The following is a 21,510-nucleotide window of genomic DNA, read 5'->3' as shown; positions in this document are numbered from 1 at the left end:
TTTAAAATCACGGTCACTATTTATTTAGGTCTGAAAGAAATAACAATAAACATGGCATGATGTGGAGATGCCGGTGATGGACTGGGGTTGACAATTGTAAACAATTTTACAACACCAAGTTATAGTCCAGCAATTTCATTTTAAATTCACAAGCTTTCGGAGGCTTCCTCCTTCCTCAGGTGAACGTTTGTTGGAAACGTTTTCATTTCCAACAAACGTTCACCTGAGGAAGGAGGAAGCCTCCGAAAGCTTGTGAATTTAAAATAAAATTGCTGGACTATAACTTGGTGTTGTAAAATTGTTTACAATAAACATGGCAGTCAGCGTCCGCGGTGAGACGGTGTCGAACTTGTTTGCTGCGAAGTTCACCGCTGGGCTAAAGTTGAAGGACGCGATCCCACTCAATGTGAAGAATGAGCTCAGAACCAACAGGTCCCGTCAACGTCAAACACCTCCTTTCTTGTTCAATGGAGGGAGCAGAGGCGTGTTCATCATCAGACGCCAGCAACTTTAAGAAATGGAACAGATAAAGGCACAGATGCAAGTTCCAAATCTTTTCAATGCAAAGTTATTTCACTTTATTTAAAGTGCCGTGAGGCTGAAAACGGGTCCCAGATGATTTGCGTTCACTCGTGACTTGTTTTCCAGTGTTTGTCCGTCAGATTTGCAATTCAATTTGTATTGGATATTGAAGATATTTCAGGATGATTGCACAACATACCATGTGTAAAGCAACCATCTTGATAACTTCAATCATCACACACTCTACATCGACACTGCAGAGGCCCCAGCACCCCTTTCAATATTGTTTTTCTTAACTCACAGTTTTCAAAAGGGAATTGGATAAACGCTTGGATGGAAACATTTTCTGGGCTATGGGGAAACAGCAGGCGAGTGGGACGAACTGGAAAGCTCTTTCAGAGAGCTGGCACAGGCACGATGGGCCGAATGGCATCCGAATGGCGCTGTCCTATTCTATGATTCTATTAATAGGTCAATTTCCACCTGTCACTTAGCCTCCCTAAATGGAGCGCAGTAATCGTGTCCCTGTGTACTGTGCTCCTGAACAGTAATACGGAAATTAGCGTGGCTGAGCGGTTTGAAACTCTGGTTCGGCTCCTAACAGGAAATTTCCTCTCTAGCTTTGATTAGTTTATGAATTATCTCCCCCCTTTCGATCTTAAATGTCTTTATATATTTTTTAATCTCTTCTTCTCCTGTCATGCCCACAATATTAGTCTCCCTGTTAAATACTGAAGCAAAGTGATTATTTAATATTTCTGCCATTTCGCTGTCATTGCCTGTGAGTTTGTCGTGTGTATCCCTTAGTGGCCCTATTCCAATCCTAAATTTTCTTTGGCTGTTGATGTGTCCAGAATACTTCGCTTATTTGATATTCCTTTTTGCCTTTCCAATAGTTCTTTCGACTTCTTTCCCAGTCTTTTCACATTCCCCTCTCTCCTTTATTGTCTCGTGTGTGCCTTTTTCTTTAGTTTCAATTTTGTCCTTATTTCTTTATTCATCCCTGTTGTATCATTTCTGGCTAGTTTTTTCTTGCTTTTTCGTGGGATATATTTCTCCTGGACTCTATCGATCATCGTTTTAAATGTTTCCCACTGCTGTTCTATTTCTTTGTCCCGGTCATTAATATGTCAAACATTTCACCATTCAAAACTTCTCAAATCACATATGCATGACAAAGCCAGTTGCTTTTGTGGGTGGAGCAAATCAACTTGGCAGAAAAATCAGCTGCAGCCCAATCCACAAATAAAATATTTCCAGGTCTTGGTAAAAATCAGCAATGTTAGAAGTGGAATTCGAACCCACGCCTCCAGAAAAGACTGCAACCTGAACGCAGCGCCTTAGACCGCTCGGCCATTCTGACTACCGATACCATGCTTTATTCTCCATTATTTCTGCACTGTTGGCCAGTGATAGCAGCATGAAAGTTAAAAATGGTCCTCGCCAAATGTAGGGCTTGAACCCACGATCCTGAGATTAATAGTCTCATGTTCTACCAACTGAGCTAGCCAGGCCTGAGCACTAATAACCGCCTTATCTGTTATTGCAGCAAGCAGGAGAAATTATTGGAATCAATTCTGAGGGACAGGATCAACTGTCACTTCGAAAGGCACGGACCAATCAAGGGCAGTCAGCATGGATTTGTTGAGGGGAGGTCGTGTCCAACTCACCTGATTGAATTTTTCGAGGAGATGACAAGGAGGATCGATGAGGTAGCGCAATTGATGTAGTCTACATGGATTGTAGCAAGGCTTTTGAAAAATTCCCACATGGCAGATTGGTCGAAAAAGTAAAGGCCCATGGGATCCAAGGGAATGTGGCTTATTGGATCCAAAATTAGCTGAGTGGTAGAAAGCAAAGGGTAATGGTCAACGGGTGTTTTTGCGGCTGGAAGGCTGTTTCCAGTGGGGTGTCGCAGGGCTCGGTACTTGGTCCTTTGCTTTTTGTGGTGTACATTAACGATTTGGAGTTAAGCGTAGGGGGCATGATTGAGAAATTTGCGGTTGACATAAAAGTAGGTCGTGTGGTTGATAGCGAGGAGGAAAGCTGTGGACTGTGGGGGTTCAGGCATTTTTCTGATAAAAAAAACGCTCAATCTGTCTCTGAACTTATTTTGAACGAATACGTGTGTTTGACCCGGCACAGGCACGATGGGCCGAATGATCTCCTCTTGTGGACTAACATAATACCATGATACTAAGTGTTGTCAGATGGAAAAGCAACACATTCCAAATAAGAGCAGAGAGAGGAAACTAGTCTAACAGCAAAACAGCACGGTGAGATATTGTATTTGAGAAGGATGAGGAGGGATAGTTTATCATGGTTGGAGTCACATAGGGTATCAATTGTGACTTTGATAAGGACCATTTCATGCTGCGACAGGGGCGGAAACCGAAATGGAGAGATTCAGCCCGGGCGTGGCCCCATCGTGTGCGGTGAGACGGAGGGGTGCGGGTGGAAGCAGCATAAAAGTTTAAAACGGTACTCGCCCAACGTGGGGCTCAAACCCACTACCCTGAGAGTTTTTAAAGTTAAGGGGGAGCAGCCACTGTCTGTGTCTCCAGCTGCAATGGAAAGAACACATTCCAAGTCCGAGCAGAGAGAGCACACCATTCAGCTACCCATTGTGTTACATACTATGCCATCGGTTTCCGTAGTGTAGCGGTTATCACGTTCGCTTTACACGCGAAAGGTCCCCAGTTCGATCCCGGGCGGAAGCATTATGTTGGAACTTGGTCTCCACAAACAGACAGATCGATTTTCTTCTCCTGCCAAAAAGGGAGACAGTGGCTGTTGCCGTATTCTTTGTCACCTGCATATTTTACTTCATTAAACAGATAATTTTGAGTGAGAGAAAACTGATCCACAGTGACGCTCTTTTCAAGTTTTATTCCCTTCTCATCTGGAAGGATATATTGGCTTTGGAAATAGTGGCTTTTGAAAGGAGTTAGTCGGGTGGGATGGACAAACCTTTTCCAATGGTGGGGGACAAGGGAATACGAACCAACCATCCACCAAGTTCTCCCGAATTCTCCGGTGCAATGGGAAACCGGCCAACAAAATCCCTTTCATTGACCGTGGAGGTTCAGACAATTTTCTGATAACAAAGCGCTCAATCTATTTCTCTTGTCTATTTCCCGATGTTTCCGGATACTGTCTGCATCTCTGCCCTGTGTTTATCTCACTATGTGTCCACCTGCAGGGTGGTTTTTGAACGAAGATGTGTGTTTGTCTTCTGTTATTTGCATTAAATAAATGAGGTCATCAGGTGCTTCCCTCCCGGCCAGAGGCAGACTTCGGAGCAGGATTCTGTTCATTGTGAAGACGCAAAGAAAACTTGAATTGCAGAATTGTTCAAACCGGCTCTCAGGGAAAAAAACTGCGACCCCGACGTGATTTGAACACGCAACCTTCTGATCTGGAGTCAGACGCGCTACCGTTGCGCCAAGAGGCCTGGATGCTACACTGCGTGTTTGTTTCTATCAATGTTTGTCAAGCACCGCTTTAGAGCTCCGAGATTGGTGGAATGGGTTGCCTTTCAAATCCCCGCCCACTCCCACCGGATGTCAGGCAGCATCAGAAGTCGCCGTCACCTGTCAGCGGCAGCATGGCGCTCGCTTCCATCGCCTGCTGTCAGCGGACTGCAGCAAATCCAATTCCATTCATCCTGCACCCAGAATTATCACATCACAGGAAATGGATGTGGGAAACTGCTCAAGGTACATAACAGGAGGGGATCTTCTGAAAAACATTTAGACTTTCCGTGTTTAGACTTCGATTAGAACTGCAAAAAAGAACGTGTGAAAATATAAACTATGGGTGTGATGTTTATACATGTAGGAAACTGCTCAAAATACATAACAGGATGGGAATCTTCTGAAAAACACTTGGACTTTCGATGTTTGGACTTTGGTGAGAACTGCAAAAATGAACGTGTGAAAATATAAATTATGGGTGTGATGCTTCTATTTAAAGTGAATGTTTGTTTGCGGATTTCTCCCGTTACTGTCGCAACTATGGGTTGTTAATCCATCAACAATAACTTCCGCTTGAAATTAGCCCGATTGGTTACAAAATAGCAATTTTAATAGACTGATTACAACAGAGTTGCACGACAGGTGTCTTCAACATTACATTCAACAGTATTATTATTATAATACAACTGTCTACAGATTACATTCATGACAAGCAATCAACACAACCTGGACTGTCTGCGAATCCAGGTAGATCAGACCTGAACTTTGCGGACTGCCTGTGGAAATGGACTTCTGACTATCCCCTATTGAGAGCTCTAACATTTGAGAAGGGAGCATGCCCTATCTTTATACGATTCGGCTGCATTGTTCTGTACGTAAGCACCGCTGATCTTAACTCATGGTCGTAAACCATCCCACTTTGCTGACTCTCAGAAACCACCAAGGGTTGTTTATTGTCTTAGTTTTTTTTAGACTTTCTCCGTCATCAGATTTTGGATGATTATACTAGGTTAGCACAACCTGGAGTTCAGGTGTCCAGGCACTCAAGTTTCTCTGGACATCAACATTTCATAGTTTCTCACCATTTCAAAAATATTCAGTTCTCTGTTCTTCCTACCAAAGTGAATAACCTTACATTTCCCCACATTATACTCCATCTGCCACATTCTTGCCCACACGCTTAACCTGTCTGTATCCCTTTGTAGACTCTTTGTGTCCTCTTCACAGCTTACTTTCCCACCTAGATTTGTATCTTCAACAAACTTGGAAACATTACACTCGATCCCTTCATCAAGTCATTATAAGTCGTCTATAGGCATATAAATAGCAAACTGGTATTGAGAGGAGGGGTAAGAACGATTAGGGACCAAAAAGGAGATCAACACATGAAGGCATAGGGCATGGCTGAGGTTCTAAATGAGTATTTAGCATCTGTCTTTACCGAGGTAGAAAATGCTGCCTAATCACAGTAAATCACAGTAAATGGGGAGGTAGTTGAGATACTGGATGGGGTGAAAATTGATAAAGAGGAGATCGTAGAAAGGCTGGCTGTGCTTAAAGTAGATAAGTCACCTGGTCCGAATGGGATGCATGCTAGGTTGCTGAGGGAAGTAAGGGTGTAAATTGCAGAGGTCCTGGCCATAATCTTTCAATCCTCCTTAGATACAGGGTTTGCTGCCACAGAACTGGAGAATTGCAGATGTCACAGCCTTGTTCAAAAAAGGGTGTAAGGATAAACCCAACAACGAGAGGCCAGTCAGTTTTACCACGATGGTGGGAAGGTTTTAGAAATGATAATCTGGGACAAAATTAATAGTCATTTGGACAGGAAAGCCACTTTGGATTTATTAAAGGCAAATCGTGATTGAGTTTCGTGATGAATTGACAGAGAGGGCTGATGAGGGCAATGTGGTTGATGTTGTGTGAATGGCCTTTCAAAAGACGGTTGATAAAGTGCCACAAAATAGACTTGTCAAAATGGGCGATAGTGGATGCTTCCTTATTCTTTAAAAGCGCTTTCTTTTATTTCACTCAACAGATAACTTTGAATGAGCGAAAACTGATCCACAGTAAGGCTTATTTCAAGTTTATACCCTTTTAATCTGAAAGGATATATTGGCCTTGGAAGGATGGCAGCAAAAATTCACCAGATTGTTATCAGGGTGCAATAAGTTAAATTATGAGAAGATGTTGTATAAATTAGGTTTAAAATCACATAAGTCACACTGCAAAACGTTTTCATTTTTGATACATACATTAATGACCTGGACATGAGTATACAGGGTATAATTTGAAAGATTGCAGATGACAGGTATCTCGGGAATGTAGTAAACAATGTGGTGGATCGTATCAGACTTCAGGAGGACATAGACAGCCTGGTGAAATGGACTTTAATAATAGAGGCATAGAGTACAAAAGCAGCACAGTTATGCTCAACGTTTATAAAACACTGGTTAGACTGCAGCTGGAGCATTGTATTCAATTCTGAGCACCGCACTTTAGGAAAGATGTCAAGGCCTTGTAGAGGGTGCAGAGGAGATTTACTAGAATGGTAACAGGGATGAGGCACTTTAGTTATGTGGTGAGACTGGAGAATCTGGGATTATCCCCTGAAAGCGCAGAAGATTAAGGGGAGATTTGAAAGAGTTGTTCAAAATAATGAAAGGTTTTGACAGAGCAAATAAGGAGAAACTGTTTTCAGTTGCAGAAGGGTCGGTAACCAGAGGACACAGATTTAAGGTAATTGGCAAAAGAGCCTGTGGCGACATGGGAGAACATAATTTACACAGCGAGTTGTTATGATCTGGAATGCGCTGCCTGAAAGACCGGTGGAAGCAGATTCAATAGTAATTTTCAAAACGGGATTGGATAAATACTTGAAAAGGAAAACAATTTGCAGGGCTTACGAGGAAAAAGCTTATGGTGGTGAGACATCTTGGATAGCTCTTTCAAAGAACTAGCACAGGCACGATGGGCCGAATGATCTCCTTCTGTGTTGTAACATATTAAGTTTTGCTGGACGGAGAAGCAACGCATTCCAAATCAGAACAGAGACAGGAGACTAAGTCAGTTCCCCATTGTTTTTAATGAGATAGCAGCGCTTTCCGTAGTGTCGTGGTTATCGCGTTTGCTTCACATGCGAAAAGCTCCCGAGTGTAAACATTGTTTTGAAACTTGCTCTCCATAAACATCCACGGAGGAGATTTTTTCTCGTGCCAAAAAGGGCGACAGTGGCTGCTCCCTTATTCTTGAAAAGCTGCATCTTTTAATTCACGAAACAGATAACTTTGAGTGAGAGAAAACTGATCCTCAGTGACGCTCATTTCAAGTTTTATTCCCTTTTACTCTAAAAGGGTACATTGGCCTTGGAAGGAGCGCAGCTCAGATTCACCAGAATGTTAGCAGAGCACGAAGGGTTAAATTATGAGGAGCGGTTACATACTTGTATCCCCTGGAATATAGAAGGCTTTTTATGATTTTGAAAGGTAGATAGACAAACCCTTTCCGCTGGTGAGGGAGTCTAAGACAATATCACAATATGACAATAGCTGTTTTACGAGTGAAAACGGTCCGACGCATCACTGTGAGTGTAAGAGACGAGCCTCTTGGTGCTGCGTCCTGTGCAGTGAATGTCAAAACTTTTAAAAGGTGAAGAAAGTGTTTGGGGTTCAGATACACAAATCTCTAATGGGAATGAGATTTTGTCAGAGGTTTCAGCCTTCCCCACTTCTCTTGCCCTTTGCGAGACACCTGTTCCGGTTTAAATTCACAAACTGGATGAGTTGGTGATCACGGTACAGCAGACTCAGCGGTCCCGGGTGAGAGAGAGAAATCAGCCCGGGCGCGGCCACAATGTGCGCGGTGACACTGCACGGGAGGTCGGGGGTGGAGTCAGAGCTGGGGTTCGCCCCTGAAAGCAACATAAAAAGTTTAAAAGCGAATTCGCCCAACGGGGAGCTCGAATCCACGATTCTGAGATTAAGAGTGTTATGTTCCACTCTTGTGTCCACCTGCAGGTTGATTTTGAACGAATACGAGTGTTTGTCTTCTGTTGGTAACATTAAATAAAAGAGCGCATCAGACACTTCCCTCCCCGACACTGGGGAACCAGTGAAAACGCAACTAAAGCATGAATTGCGGAATTATACAGACTCTTATCAGCGCCAAAAGTAGCTTTAGTATATATACACCCCAATAAATAAATAAATAATACAGGTATATGTAAATACATTTGCAACGAAAAGAGTCACAAAACCAGAAATATTATTTGAACCTCATACAAACACTCCCAGATATATTCAGAAACCTGACATGTGTTTTCTGGTGGTGTCGTGGTTAGGATTCGGCATTCTCACTGTTATAGCCTTGGTTCGATTCCTGATCAGAGGACTTGCTGTTACAAAAAACAAGTGCCAATTTTGGAGAATCACAGCAAATGTTCAACACAGAAGGAGGCCATTCGGCCCATTATGTCCGCGCCGGCCGAAAATGCGCCAGTCAGCCGAATCCTACTTTCCAGCGCTCGGTCCGGAGCCTTTTTGGTTACGCCAATTCAGGTGCATATCCAAGTATTATTTAAATGTAACGAGGGATTCTACCTCCAGCACCCTTTCAGGCAGTCAGTTCCAGACTCCTGCCACCCTCTGGGTAAAAATAATTCTCCTCAGCTCTCCTGCACCCGATCACCAACTCACCTCGTTTGTAAATTGTAACTGGAGCAAGTGCCTCGTCAGAGAGCAAGAGATGCAGGTGAGGCAGCAACCTCTGACAAAATCTCAGGCTCATCAGAGAGGTTTGTGTATCTGAACCCCAAACAACCTACTGCTCCTTTTAAAGTTTTGACCATTGCACACGAGGCGGCACTGACAGAATCGTCTCTTGCACTGACAGTCAAGCAAGCGGAGGGTTCACTCGCGAAAGCAGCGTGAAAGTTTAAAACAGAATTCGCACAACGTGGGGCTCGAACCCACGAATCTGAGATTAAAAGTCTCATCGTTTACCGACTGAACTGGCCGGGTCGAGCTGAAAAAGCTTAATTTGGTTTGTTATTGCAGCGAGGCAGCTGCTGGCTCCCCGCGAGGGGCTGAGTTCAGAATCGGAGAAGGACACAGCTCAGAAGCTGGCCATTCGGGCCAGCGCGCCCGTGCCTTGTCCGACAAACCATGCACCAGATTCTCCTGAATTCCAAGGTGTGGACCGAAAGCGAACAACAAATTACCTTACATTCGACCGTGGAGGTACAGTCAATTCTCTGAGAAACCGGTTTGTCTATTTCCCGGTGTTTGCCTGTCTCTCTGGCTGTGTTCATTTCTGTGCGTGTGGAGCTGCAGGCTGATTTTGAATTAATAAGTGTGTTTGTGTGTGTTTCTTGCAATAAATAAATGAGGGAATCAGACGCTTCTCTCCCTGACACTGGGGAAGTAGTGAGGCAGAATTCAGAGCAGGGTTCTGTTTATTGTGAAAAAGGGAATGCAATAAGAATTCCGGAATTATTCAGACTCCGACCAACGTTAAGAACAAGCGTGACCCCGATGTGATTTGAACACGCAACCTTGAATCAGACGCGCCGCTATTGCGCCTGGAGGTCGAATGGCAGGGACCTTGATGTTGATCTTGATGAAAGCTTCTCATGCACCGTTGAATTTATTTCAGATTACCAAATCCCCGCCCACTCCCACCGGGTCTCAGGCAGCCTCAGGAGCTGCCTTCACCTGTCCGCGGCAGCATGACTGCAGCAAATCCAATTACACACACCCGGCACCCAGAATCATCACATCACAGGAAAGGTACTGCTCAAAATGCATAACAGGACGGGCAGCATCTGAAAAAACGCTGAGACTTTCGCTGTGTGGACTTTGTTCAGGACTGCTAACAGGACGGTGTGAAAATTTAAACAATGGATGTCATGCTTCTTTATTAAGTGAGTGTTTATGTTATGTGTGCCATTTATACATTTATTTTGATTATTTTTACAATATGATATATCTTGTTATAAATATATATGATTGCATCCGTGACACTTATAAATACATTTGGGTGTAACTGTGTGGTGGTTATCATTATATCTCTGTGTATCTGTATTATGTATTTGTGTGTAATAAAAAATAAGACATAGAGAAATAAACATCCAGAAAATACATTGACATCATATACACCCCAATAAATGAATAAATAATACAGATACATGTAAATACATTTGTAAGCAGCAGTCATGAAAGGCATTTACTTCCAATGGCTTAGGGATGAACCGGTGGGCGTCAAAACATGCCGTGGATGGAGACCGGGTTGGTAATTGCGGGAAGAGCAAATCAACTGGGCCGAAAAATCAACTGCAGCTCAAGCAACAAATAAAATATTAGTCAAAATAACCGATATTAGAAGTGGGGTTCGAACCCACGCCTCCAAAGGAAACTACGACCTGAACGCAGCGCCTTAGTCCGCTCGGCCATCCTGACTGATAAAAAAATATCCGGAATCGTTGACTTTATTAATAGAGGCATAGAGTACTCATGCAAGGAACGTCTGCTGAACCTTCATAAATCACTGGTTCGGCCCCAGCTGGCCACCACACAATTCTGCCCACCACACTTTAGGAAGGATGTCAAGGCCTTGGAGAAGGTGCAGAGGTGATTTACTAGAATGGTGCCAGGAATGAGGGACTTCAGTGAGGTGGAGAGACTGGAGAAGCTGGGGTTGTTCTCCTGAGAGCAGAGACGGTTGAGGGGAGATTTAACAGAGGTGTTCAAAATCATGAACGGTTTTGATAGAATAAATCAGGAGAAACTATTTCCAGTGCCAGAAAGGATGCTAACCAGAGGACACAGATTTAAGGTTATTGGCAACATAGGTGAGATGAGGAGAATGTTTTTAGGCAGCGAGTTGCCATGATCTGGAATGCACTGCCTGAAAGGGCGGTGGAAACAGATTCAATAATAACATTCAAAGGGGAGCTGGATCAACAATTGAAGGGGAAAGTATTGCAGTGCTATGGGGACAGGGAAGGGGAGCGGGTCCAATTGAATCGCTCTTTCAAATATTTGGCACAGGCACGATGGGCCGAATGACCTCCTTCTGTGATGTTTCCATGCTGAGATTCGATGTTATGGAGGATTTTCTGATGCAGTGGATATTCGGGGCAGAGGACCAAGTGGGGATTGAGCTCGACGGCAAGTGTATACAGTTCGTTCAAAGGACTGAAGCCGATGGTTTCATTCTTCCCGTCGTTTAGCAGCAGGAAATTACTCGGCCATGCAGGCGACATTTTTTGTCTTCAATCATGGGATGTGGGTGTCAATGGCAAGGTCAGCATTTATTGCCCATCCCGAATTGCTCTTGAGAAGGTGCTGGTGAGCCGTCTTCGTGAACTGCGCCTTTCATTGACTGTGTCATTGACATTTTCTGGATAGAGAGAAACTATTTCCGCTGGTTGGGGATTCTCGGACGAGGGGCCAGACCTTTCAGGAGTGAGATTAGAAAACACTTCTGTACACAAAGGCTATGTTCCCATGTTCCTATGTTCCTATGATATTATTAATATAGAATTCCGACAGGCATTTGATAAGATTCCACACAAGAGACTGTTCGCAAAAATGAAAGCGCATGAAACTTGAGTCAAATTATTGACATGGGGAGAGAATTGGTTCGCAGATAGGAGACAGAGAGTAGGGATAATGGGTACATACTCCAATTGGCAGGATGCGACTAGTGGTGTCCCCCAGGGATCTGTAACTGGGGTCTCAGCTTGTCACCATATTTATCAATGACTTTGATGAAGGAACAGAGAGTCGTATACCCAAGTTTGCTGATGACACTAAGTTAGGTGGTGCAGTAAGTAGTGTGGAATGCAAGTTGAAAGTTACAAAGGGACATTGATAGATTAAGTGAGTGGGCAAAACTATGGCAGATGGAGTTCAATGTGGGGTAATCCACTTTGTACCTATGCTCTGGGTATTTTCCAAATGGTAAGAAGCTCGGAACTGTGGAGAAGCAGAGAGAATTAACGGTTCATTTACATAAATCAGTAAAAGCTAACGGACGGGTCCAAAAATAATTTAAAAGACTAACGGAGTGTTAACCTTTATCTCAGGGGGCTGGAATATAAAGAAGTGGAATGTATGTTGCAGTTATATAAAGCTCTGGTTAGCCTGCGTCTGGAGTAACTGCGTTCAGTTTTGGACACTGCACCTCAGGAAGGATAGATTGACCTTTGAGGGGGTGCAGAGCAGATTCACCAGAATATTACCGGGGCTAAAAAGGTTAAATTATGACGACAGGCTGCGTATTCCCTCGAGTATAGAAGATTGAGGGGCGGTCTGAGCGAGATGTTTAACATGTTTAAATGATTCGATAGAATCGAGAGAGAGAGAGAATCAATTTCCTCTGGGGAATCAAGAACGAGGGGGACATAAGCTTAAAATTAGAACCATGCAACTCAGGTTCGAAATCAGGAAGCACTTTTTTACACAAAGGGCAATAGAAATCTGGAGCTCTGTCCCCCAAAAGGCTGTGGATGCTGGGGGGCAATTGAAGCTTTCAAGACTGAGATCGATAGAGTTTTGTTGGCTGAGGGTATCGAGGGATCGGGAGCAAAGGAGGGTAAATAGATTTGAGGTGCAGATCATCAATGATCGAATTGAAGGGCGGAACAGGTTCAAGGGGCTCAATGGCCTCCTCTTGTTCCCAATGGAAATGTTGAGAATATGCTTTGTTGAGGCTGTCACGTCTGGGTCAACCCCTGTCCAAACAAGGCAGGTCACATTTGGGAGTTTAATAACTTTGAAATGAACATTTTTCTTTTGTGACTTGTGCAACTTCGATCAATTGAATAGTTATGAAAGAGAATCAATGCAGTCATTCTAACTTCTGGCTATTAATCAGAACAGAGGTTTCCGTAGTATAGCGGTTATCAACTTGTCCTGATATGCAGAAAGTCCCCGTTTCGATCATGGGCGGGAGCATTATGTTGGGGCAGGTTTTTTTTCCTCTGTGAAAACTATGGAGAAAACAGACACTTGGGGAAATGTAACATGGGGAAATGTAACATAGGAACAGGAGTATGTCATTCAGCCCCTCGAGCACACTCCGCCATTTGATAAGATCATGGCTGATCTGTGATCCAACTGCATATACCTGCCTTTGGCCCATATCCCTTAATACCTTCGGCTGGCAAAAAGCTATCTATCTCAGATTTAATTTTTGGACTGTGCCCCCTCGTCCTAGAATTCGCAACCAGCGGAAATAGTTTGTGCAAATCCAGAAAATGTCAATAACACAGTCAATGAAAGGTGCAGTTCACGAAGGAGGCTCCCCAGCAACTTCTCAAGAGCTATTTGGGATGGGCAATAAATGCTGACCTTGCCATTGACACCCACATCCCATGAATGAAGACAAAAAAGTCGCCTGCATGGCCGAGTAATTTCCTGCTGCTAAACGACGGGAAGAATGAAACCATCGGCTTCAGTCTTCTATGTCTTATTTGTCATTGCACACAAATACATAACACAGATACACAGAGATATAATGATAACCACCACACAGTTACACCCAAATGTATTTATAAATGTCACAGATGCAATCATACATATTTATGACAAGATATATCATATTTTAAAAATAATCAAAATAAATTTTTCAATGGCACACAGAACATAAACACTCACTTTATAAAGAAGCATGACATCCATTTATACAAATCCATAGTTTACATTTTAACACCGTCTTCTGAGCAGTCTTGAACAAATTCCACACACCGAAAGTCTCCGCGTTTTTTCAGATGCTGCCCGTCCTCTTCTGCATTTTGAGCAGTTCCTTTCCTGTGATGTGATGATTCTGGGTGCCGGGTGTGTGCCATTGTGTTTGCTGCAGACAAGCTGCCGCGGACAGGTGAAGGCTGCTTCTGAGGCTGCCTGACACCCGGTGGGAGTGGGCGGGGATTTGGGAATCTGAAATAAATGAAACAGTAAATGAGAAACGTTCATTAAGGTAAAACCCAACTCTCTACTATCTCACTTCGTGGCGCAATGGTAGCGCGTACTGACTCCAGATGAGATAGCTCAGTGTTTAAATCACGTCTGGGTCGCACTTGTACTTCGCGCTGGTAAGAGACTGAATAATACATATTGAGATCCCTTTTTCACAATAAACAGAACCCTGCTCTGAATTCTGCCTCACTAGTTCCCCAGTGTCAGGGAGAGAAGCGTCTGATTCCCTCATTTATTTATTGCAAGAAACATACACAAACGCACTTATTAATTCAAAATCAGCCTGCAGCTCCACACGCACAGAGATAAACACAGCCAGAGAGACAGGCAAACACCGGGAAATAGACAAACCGGTTTCTCAGAGAATTGCCTGTACCTCCACGGTCGAATGTAAGGGCTTTTGTTGTTCGCTTTCGTTCCACACCTTGGAATTCAGGAGAATCTGGTACATGGTTTGTAGGACAAGGCACGGGCGCGATGGCCCGAATGGCCTGCTTCTGAGCTGTCTACTTCTCCGATTCGAAACTCAGCCCCTCGGGGGGAGCCAGCAGCTGCCTCACTGCAATAACAGACCAAATGGAGAGATTTTAGTGGGCCCGGCTAGCTCAGTCGGTGGAGCATAAGACTCTTAATCTTGTGGTCGTCGGTTCGAGCTCCACGTTGGGCAAATTCTGTTTTAAACTTTGACGCTGCTTTTGCAAGTGAACCCTCTGCTTGCTTGACTGTCAGTGCAAGAGACGATTCTGTCAGTGCCGCCTCGTGCGCAATGATCAAAACTATAAAAGGAGCAGAAGGTTATTCGGGGTTCAGAGACACAAACCTCTGTGATGAGCCTGAGATTTAGTCAGAGGTTGCTGCCTCCCCTACATCTCTTGCCCTCTGACGAGGGACTTGCTCCGGTTTCAATTTACAAACTGGGTGAATTGTTGATCGGGTGTAGGAGAGCTGGTTTGTGATCTGAGCAGGAAATTCAGCGGCCCCGGGTGAGACAGAGAAAAAAAATCAGTCCAGGCCGGGCCCCAATCTGCGGATGTGGAATAAAACACGGGAGGAGGGTATGGTGTGAGGTCCCTGTCAAACCAACTGCCCGAACAAAGCTGGCCACAGTCACAGAATCAGAATGGCTATTTCCTGACGGGGGTGGGCGTGGCCGGTTCATGTGGAACAGGATCCGGACGAGAATGATCTGATTCATAATGTTAGGGGAGGGAAATTAGGGAGCTCCTTCGGAACGTTCATTACTTGAAAATGAAGACTTTCTCCGGTGTAACTTGTGTGGTTTTTGATGAATGAAATATTTGTAAAAAGGCATCCTTGGAGAAGGATTGAGAGCTTTTAGGACTAGAGGGGAAATGAGGATATTTTGTTTCACACAGAGGGTTGTTCCGATCTGGTAGCCACTCCCTGAAAGGGCGGTGGAAGCAGCTTTCATAGGAACTTTCAAAAGGCAATTGGACAGGTACTTGAAGAGGACTGATTTGCAAGGTTATGGGGAAAAGGCTGGTTTTTTTGGACTAAATTGGACAGCTCTTTCAAAGAGTAGGCAGGGCAACACGGCCGAATGGCCTCCTTCTGTGCTGTAATATTCTATGATTCAATTCCATGATTTAAGTGTGGGACAGGAGAGATGTTGTTTAAAGAGAGGTAAAACTGTCCCAATCAGAGCAGACAGAGGTGACTGGTCGGTTCCCCTCTGCCCAGTATAAGTCACCAGCGGTTTTTTGTGGTGTAGTGGTTACCAGTTCGTTTGACACGCGAACGGCCCTGCTTTCGATCCTGGGCGGACAATTTATGTTGCAATTGCTGTTTACATTCTATATTAATGACATGGATGAGGGGACCGAGTGTAATGTATCCAAGTTTGCTGACGATACAAAGGTAGGTGGGAAAGTAAGCCGTGAGGAGGACGCAAAGGGAGGTGGACAGGTTAATTGATTGGGTAAGAAGGTGGCAGTAGGAGTATAAGGTGGGAAAATGTGAAATTGTCCACTTTGGTAGGAAGAATAGAAAAGCAGAATAGTTTTTATAAGGTGAGAGTCCAATAAATGTTGATATTCAGAGGGAGTTGGGTGTACTTGTAAACAAATCACAGAAAGTTAACATGAAGGTACAGTAAGCTATTAGGAAGAAAAATGGTATGTTGGCCTTTTTGCAAGGAGGTTGGAGTATAAGAGTAAGGAAGTCTTGCTGCAATTAAATAGGGCTTTGGTGAGAACACACCTGGAGTACTTTGATGTAGTCTACTTGGATTTTAGCAAGGCTTTTGACAAGGTCCCAATTGGCAGACTGGTCAAAAAAGATGTGATTGCTCTAGAGAGGGTACAGAGGAGATTTACGAGGAGGTTGCCAGGGCTGGAGAATGTTGGCTGTGAGGAAAGCATGGATCGGCTGGGGTTGTTTTATTTCGAACAGTGGAGGCTGAGGGGTGATTTAATTGAGGTGTACAAAATTATGAAGGGCCGAGATAGAATGGATGCGAAGGACGTATTTACCTTAGCAGGGAGATCAATAACCAGGGGGCATAGATTTAAAGTGATTGTTCGAAGGATTAGAGGGGAGATGAGGAGAATCCTTTTTCTGGGGTCTGGAACTCACTGCCTGAAAGGGTGGGAGAGGCAGAATCCCTCGTTACATTTAAAAAATACTTGAATATGAACCTGAAGTGGCATAACCGACAAGGTGACGGACCGAGTGCTGGAAAGTGGGATGAGGCTGGGTGGCTCATTTTCGGCCGGCGCGGACGCGATGGGCCGAATGGTCTCCTTTTGTGCCGTCAATTTGCTATGATTTGGCAAAAGGTTTTTTTTAAGAGCAAATTCCCTGACCAAGCATTGAACACGGGCCGTGGCTGTGAAAGCACCGAATCCGAACCACTGGACCACCAGAGAAGGTGCGAATAGTTTCGAAATATATCTGAGAGTGTTTGTATTAGGTACAAATAATATTTATGGTTTCGTGACTCTGTTGGTTGCAAATGTATTACACGGATCTGTAGTATTTATTTATTGGGGTGTATATATTGTAAATCTACTTTTGGCGCTGATAAGAGTCTGTATAATTCCGCAATTGATGATTCATTTGCGTTTTCTCAAAAACAAGTCTGTCTCACTGGTTCCCCCGTGTCAGGGAGGGAAGTGTCTGATGCGCTATTTTGTTTAATGTTACAAACAGAAGACAAACACTCGTATTCGCTCAAAATCAACCTGAAGGTGGACACACACACAGAGATAAACACAGCCAATGATATAGTCGTTTTGTTGGGATTGCTGCACATGGACACCCAGGGCCGAGTTTACTGCAATGACAGACAAGAGTGATCGAGTGCTTTAGGCCCGGCTAGCTCAGTCGGTAGAGCATGAGACTCCGAATCTCCGGGTCGTGGGTTCAAACCCCACGTTGGATGATTTCTCTTTCAAACTGTTTCTGTTGCTTTCAGGGGTGAATCCCAGCTCTGACTCTCTCCTGCAGTATGTCTGCGCCACGGCTGATTTCTCTCCATCTCACCCGGGACCGCTGAGTCTACTGTACTGTGATCACCAACTCACCCAGTTTGGAAATTGAAACCGAAATAGGTGCCTCGCAAAAGGCAAGAGCAGCAGGGAAGGCGGCAACCTCTGACAAAATCTCATTCCCATTGGAGGTTTATGTTTCTGCACCTTTTAAAAGTTTTGACATTCACTGTGCAGGACGCGGCACCGAGAGACTCGTCTCTCATATTCACAGTGATGCGTCGGGCCGTTTTCACTCGGAAAGCAGCTATTGTGATATTGCCTGAGGCTCCCTCCCCAGCGGAAAGGGTTTGTCCATCTCCCTTCCAAAATCCGAAAAATCCTTCGATATTCCAGGGAATACAAGTATGCAACCGCTCCTCATAATTTAACCCTTCGAGCCCTGCTAACATTCTGGTAAATCTGGGCTGCGCTCCTTCCAAGGCCAATATACCCTTTTAGAGTAAAAGGGAATAAAACTTGAAATGAGCGTCACTGCGGATCAGTTTTCTCTCACTCAAAGTTATCTGTTTAGTGAAGTAAAAGATGCAGCATTTCAAGAATAAGGGAGCAGCCACTGTCGCCCTTTTTGGCAGGAGAAAAAACTCCTCGCTGGATGTTTATGGAGAGCAAGTTTCAACATAATGTTTACGCTCGGGAACTTTTCGCGTGCAAAGCAAACCCGATCACCGCTACACTACGGAACCCGCTGCTATCTCATTAAAAACAATGGGGAACTGACTTAGTCTCCTGTCTCTGTTCTGATTTGGAATGTGTTGCTTCTTCGCCCAGCAACACTTAATATGTTGCAACATAGAAGGCGATCATTCGGCCCATCGTGCCTGTGCTAGCTCTCTGAAAGAGCGATCCAAGTAGTCTAACCACCCATAAGCTCTTTCCTCATAAGCCCTGATTTTTTTTTCTTTTCAAGTATTTATCCAATCACCTTTTGAAAGTTACTATTGAATCTGCTTCCACCGGCCTTTCAGGCAGCGCATTCCAGATCATAACAACTCGCTGTGTAAATTATATTCCCTCATGTCGCCTCAGGCTCTTTTACCAATTACCTTAAATCTGTGTCCTCTGGTTACCGACTCTTCTGCCACTGAAAACAGTTTCTCCTTATTTGCTCTATCAAAACCTTTCATTATTTTGAACACCTCTTTCAAATCTCCCCTTAACCTTCTCTGCTCTAAGGGGTCAATCCCAGCTTCTCCATTCTCGTCTCATAACTGAAGTCCCTCATCCCTGTTACCATTCTAGTAAATCTCCTCTGCACCCTCTCCAAGGCATTGACACCTTTCCTAAAGTGCGGTGCACAGAATTGAACACAATCCTCCAGCTGCAGCCCAACCAATGTTTTATGAACGGTTAGCATAACTTTGTTGCTTTTGTACTCTATGCCTCTATTAATAAAGTCCATTTCACCAGGCTGTCGATGTCCTCCTGAAGTCTGATACTATCCACCACATTGTTTACTACATTCCCGATATTCGTGTCATCTGCAATCTTTCAAATTATACCCTGTATACTCAAGCCCAGGTCATTAATGTATGTATCAAAAATGAAAACTTTTTGCAGTGTGACTTGTGTGATTTTAAACCTAATTTATACCACATCTTCTCATAACTTAACTCCTTAACCCTGGTAACAATCTGGTGAATCTGTGCTGCACTCCTTCCAAGGCCAATATATCCTTTCAGATTAAAAGGGTATAAACTTAAAATAAGCGTCACTGTGGATCAGTTTTCGCTCACTCAAAGTTATCTGTTGAGTGAAAGAAAAGAAAGCGCTTTTAAAGAATAAGGAAGCAGCCACTATCGCCCCTTTTGACAAGTCTATTTTGTGGCACTTTATCAAATGCCTTTTGAAAGGACATTTACACAACATCAACCACATTGCCCTCATCAGCCCTCTCTGTTAACTCACCACAAAACTCAATCACGATTTGCCTTTAACAAATCCAAAGTGGCTTTCCTGTCCAAATGACTATTAATTTTGTCCCAGATTATAATTTCTAAAAGCTTCCCACCACCGTGGTTAAACTGACTGGCCTCTCGTTGTTGGGTTTATCCTTACAACCTTTTTTGAACAAGGGTGTAACATCTGCAATTCTCCAGTTCTCTGGCACCAAACCCTGTATCTAAGGAGGATTGAAAGATTATGGCCAGGACCTCGGCAATTTACACCCTTACTTCCCTCAGCAACCGAGGACGCATCCCATTCGGACCAGATGACTTATCTACTTTAAGTACAGCCAGCCTTTCTAGTATCTCCTCTTTATCAATTTTCACCCCATCCAGTATCTCAACTACCTCCCATTTTACTGTGATTTACTGTGATTTAGGCAGCATTTTCTACCTCGGTAAAGACAGATGCAAAATACTCATTTAGAACCTCAGCCATGCCCTATGCCTTCATGTGTAGATCTCCCTTTTGGTCCCTAATCGTTCTTACCCCTCCTCTCACTACCAGTTTACTATTTATATGCCTATAGACGACTTGTAATGACTTGATGAAGGGATCGAGTGTATTGTATCCAAGTTTGTTGAAGATACAAATCTAGGTGGGAAAGTAAGCTGTGAAGAGGACACAAAGAGTCTACAAAGGGATACAGACAGGTTAAGCGTGTGGGCAAGAATGTGGCAGATGGATTATAATGTGGGGAAATGTGAGGTTATTCACTTTGGTAGGAAGAACAGAGAACTGAATATTTTTGAAATGGTGAGAAACTATAAAATGTTGATGTCCAGAGAAACTTGGGTGTCCTGGACACCTGAACTCCAGGTTGTGTTAATCTAGTATATGCATCCAAAACCTGATGACGGAGAAAGTCTAAAAAAAACTAAGACAATAAACAACCCTTGGTGGTTTCTGTGAGTCAGCAAAGTGGGATGGTTTACGACCATGAGTTAAGATCAGTAGTGCTTACGTACAGAACAATGCAGCCGAATCGTATAAAGATAGGGCATGCTCCCTTCTCAAATGTTAGAGCTCTCAATAGGGGACAGTCGGAAGTCCATTGCCACAGGCAGTCCGCAAATGTCAGGTCTGATATACCTGGATTCGCAGACAGGTCAGGTTGTGTTGATTGCTTGTCATTAATGTAATCTGTAGACAGTTGTATTATAATAATAATAATACTGTTGAATGTAATGTTGAAGATACCTGTAGTGCAACTCTGCTGTAATCAGTCTATTAAAATTGCTATTTTGTAACCAATTGGGCTAAAATCAAGCGGACGTTATTGTTGATGGATTAACAACCCATATTTGCGACAGTAACGGGAGAAATCCGAAAATAAACATTCACTTTATATACAAGCATCACACCCATAATTTATTTTTTCACACCTTCTTTTTTGCAGTTCTCACCAAAGTCCAAACATCGAAAGTCCACGTGTTTTTCAGAAGTTTCCCGTCCTGTTATGTATCTTGAGCAGTTTCCCACATCCATTTCCTGTGATGTGATAATTCTGGGTGCAGGATGAATGTAATTGTATTTGCTGCAGTCCGGTGACAGCAGGCGATGGAAGCGAGCGCCATGCTACCGCTGACAGGTGAAGGATACTTCTGATGCTGCCTGACATCCGGTGGGAGTGGGCGGGGATTTGAAAGCCAACCCATTCCACCAATCTGGGAGCTCGAAAGCGGTGCTTGACAAACATTGATAGAAACAAACACCCATTGAAATACCCAGGCATCGTGACGCAACGCCAGATCAGAAGGTTGCGGGTTCAAATCACGTGGGGATCACAGTTTTTTCCCTGAGAGCCGGTTTGAACAATTCTGCAATTCAAGCTTTCTTTGCGTCTTCACAATTAACAGAACCCTGCTCTAAAGTCTGCCTCTGGCCGGGAGGGAAGCACCTGATGACCTCATTTATTTAATGCAAATAACAGAAGACAAACACACATCTTCGTTCAAAAACCACCCTTCAGGTGGACACATAGTGAGATAAACACAGGGCAGAGATGCAGACAGTATCCGGAAACATAGGGAAATAGACAAGAGAAATAGATTGAGCGCTTTGTTATCAGAAAAT

At 43.8% G+C, this 21,510-nt stretch overlaps 5 non-coding genes across 5 annotated transcripts; 3 read left to right on the top strand and 2 right to left on the bottom strand.

Moving 5' to 3' along the window:
- Positions 1–1,963: 1,963 nt before the first annotated feature.
- Positions 1,964–2,036, bottom strand: trnan-auu (transfer RNA asparagine (anticodon AUU)). Its single transcript has one exon. It is a non-coding gene; the product is annotated as a tRNA-Asn (tRNA).
- Positions 2,037–3,169: 1,133 nt separating this feature from the next.
- Positions 3,170–3,242, top strand: trnav-uac (transfer RNA valine (anticodon UAC)). The gene has a single exon. It is a non-coding gene; the product is annotated as a tRNA-Val (tRNA).
- A 662-nt stretch (positions 3,243–3,904) lies between these two features.
- trnaw-cca (transfer RNA tryptophan (anticodon CCA)) lies at positions 3,905–3,976 on the bottom strand. Its single transcript has one exon. It is a non-coding gene; the product is annotated as a tRNA-Trp (tRNA).
- Positions 3,977–14,572: 10,596 nt separating this feature from the next.
- On the top strand, positions 14,573–14,645 carry trnak-cuu (transfer RNA lysine (anticodon CUU)). The gene has a single exon. It is a non-coding gene; the product is annotated as a tRNA-Lys (tRNA).
- Positions 14,646–17,308: 2,663 nt separating this feature from the next.
- Positions 17,309–17,381, top strand: trnar-ccg (transfer RNA arginine (anticodon CCG)). Its single transcript has one exon. It is a non-coding gene; the product is annotated as a tRNA-Arg (tRNA).
- The last annotated feature ends 4,129 nt before the right edge of the window (positions 17,382–21,510 follow it).

Source organism: Heptranchias perlo, unplaced genomic scaffold (assembly GCF_035084215.1).
Source record: "Heptranchias perlo isolate sHepPer1 unplaced genomic scaffold, sHepPer1.hap1 HAP1_SCAFFOLD_47, whole genome shotgun sequence".
NCBI lineage: Eukaryota > Metazoa > Chordata > Chondrichthyes > Hexanchiformes > Hexanchidae > Heptranchias > Heptranchias perlo.
Note: the sequence above shows the minus strand (reverse complement) of the source record. Positions and strands in the feature narration are given on the sequence as shown.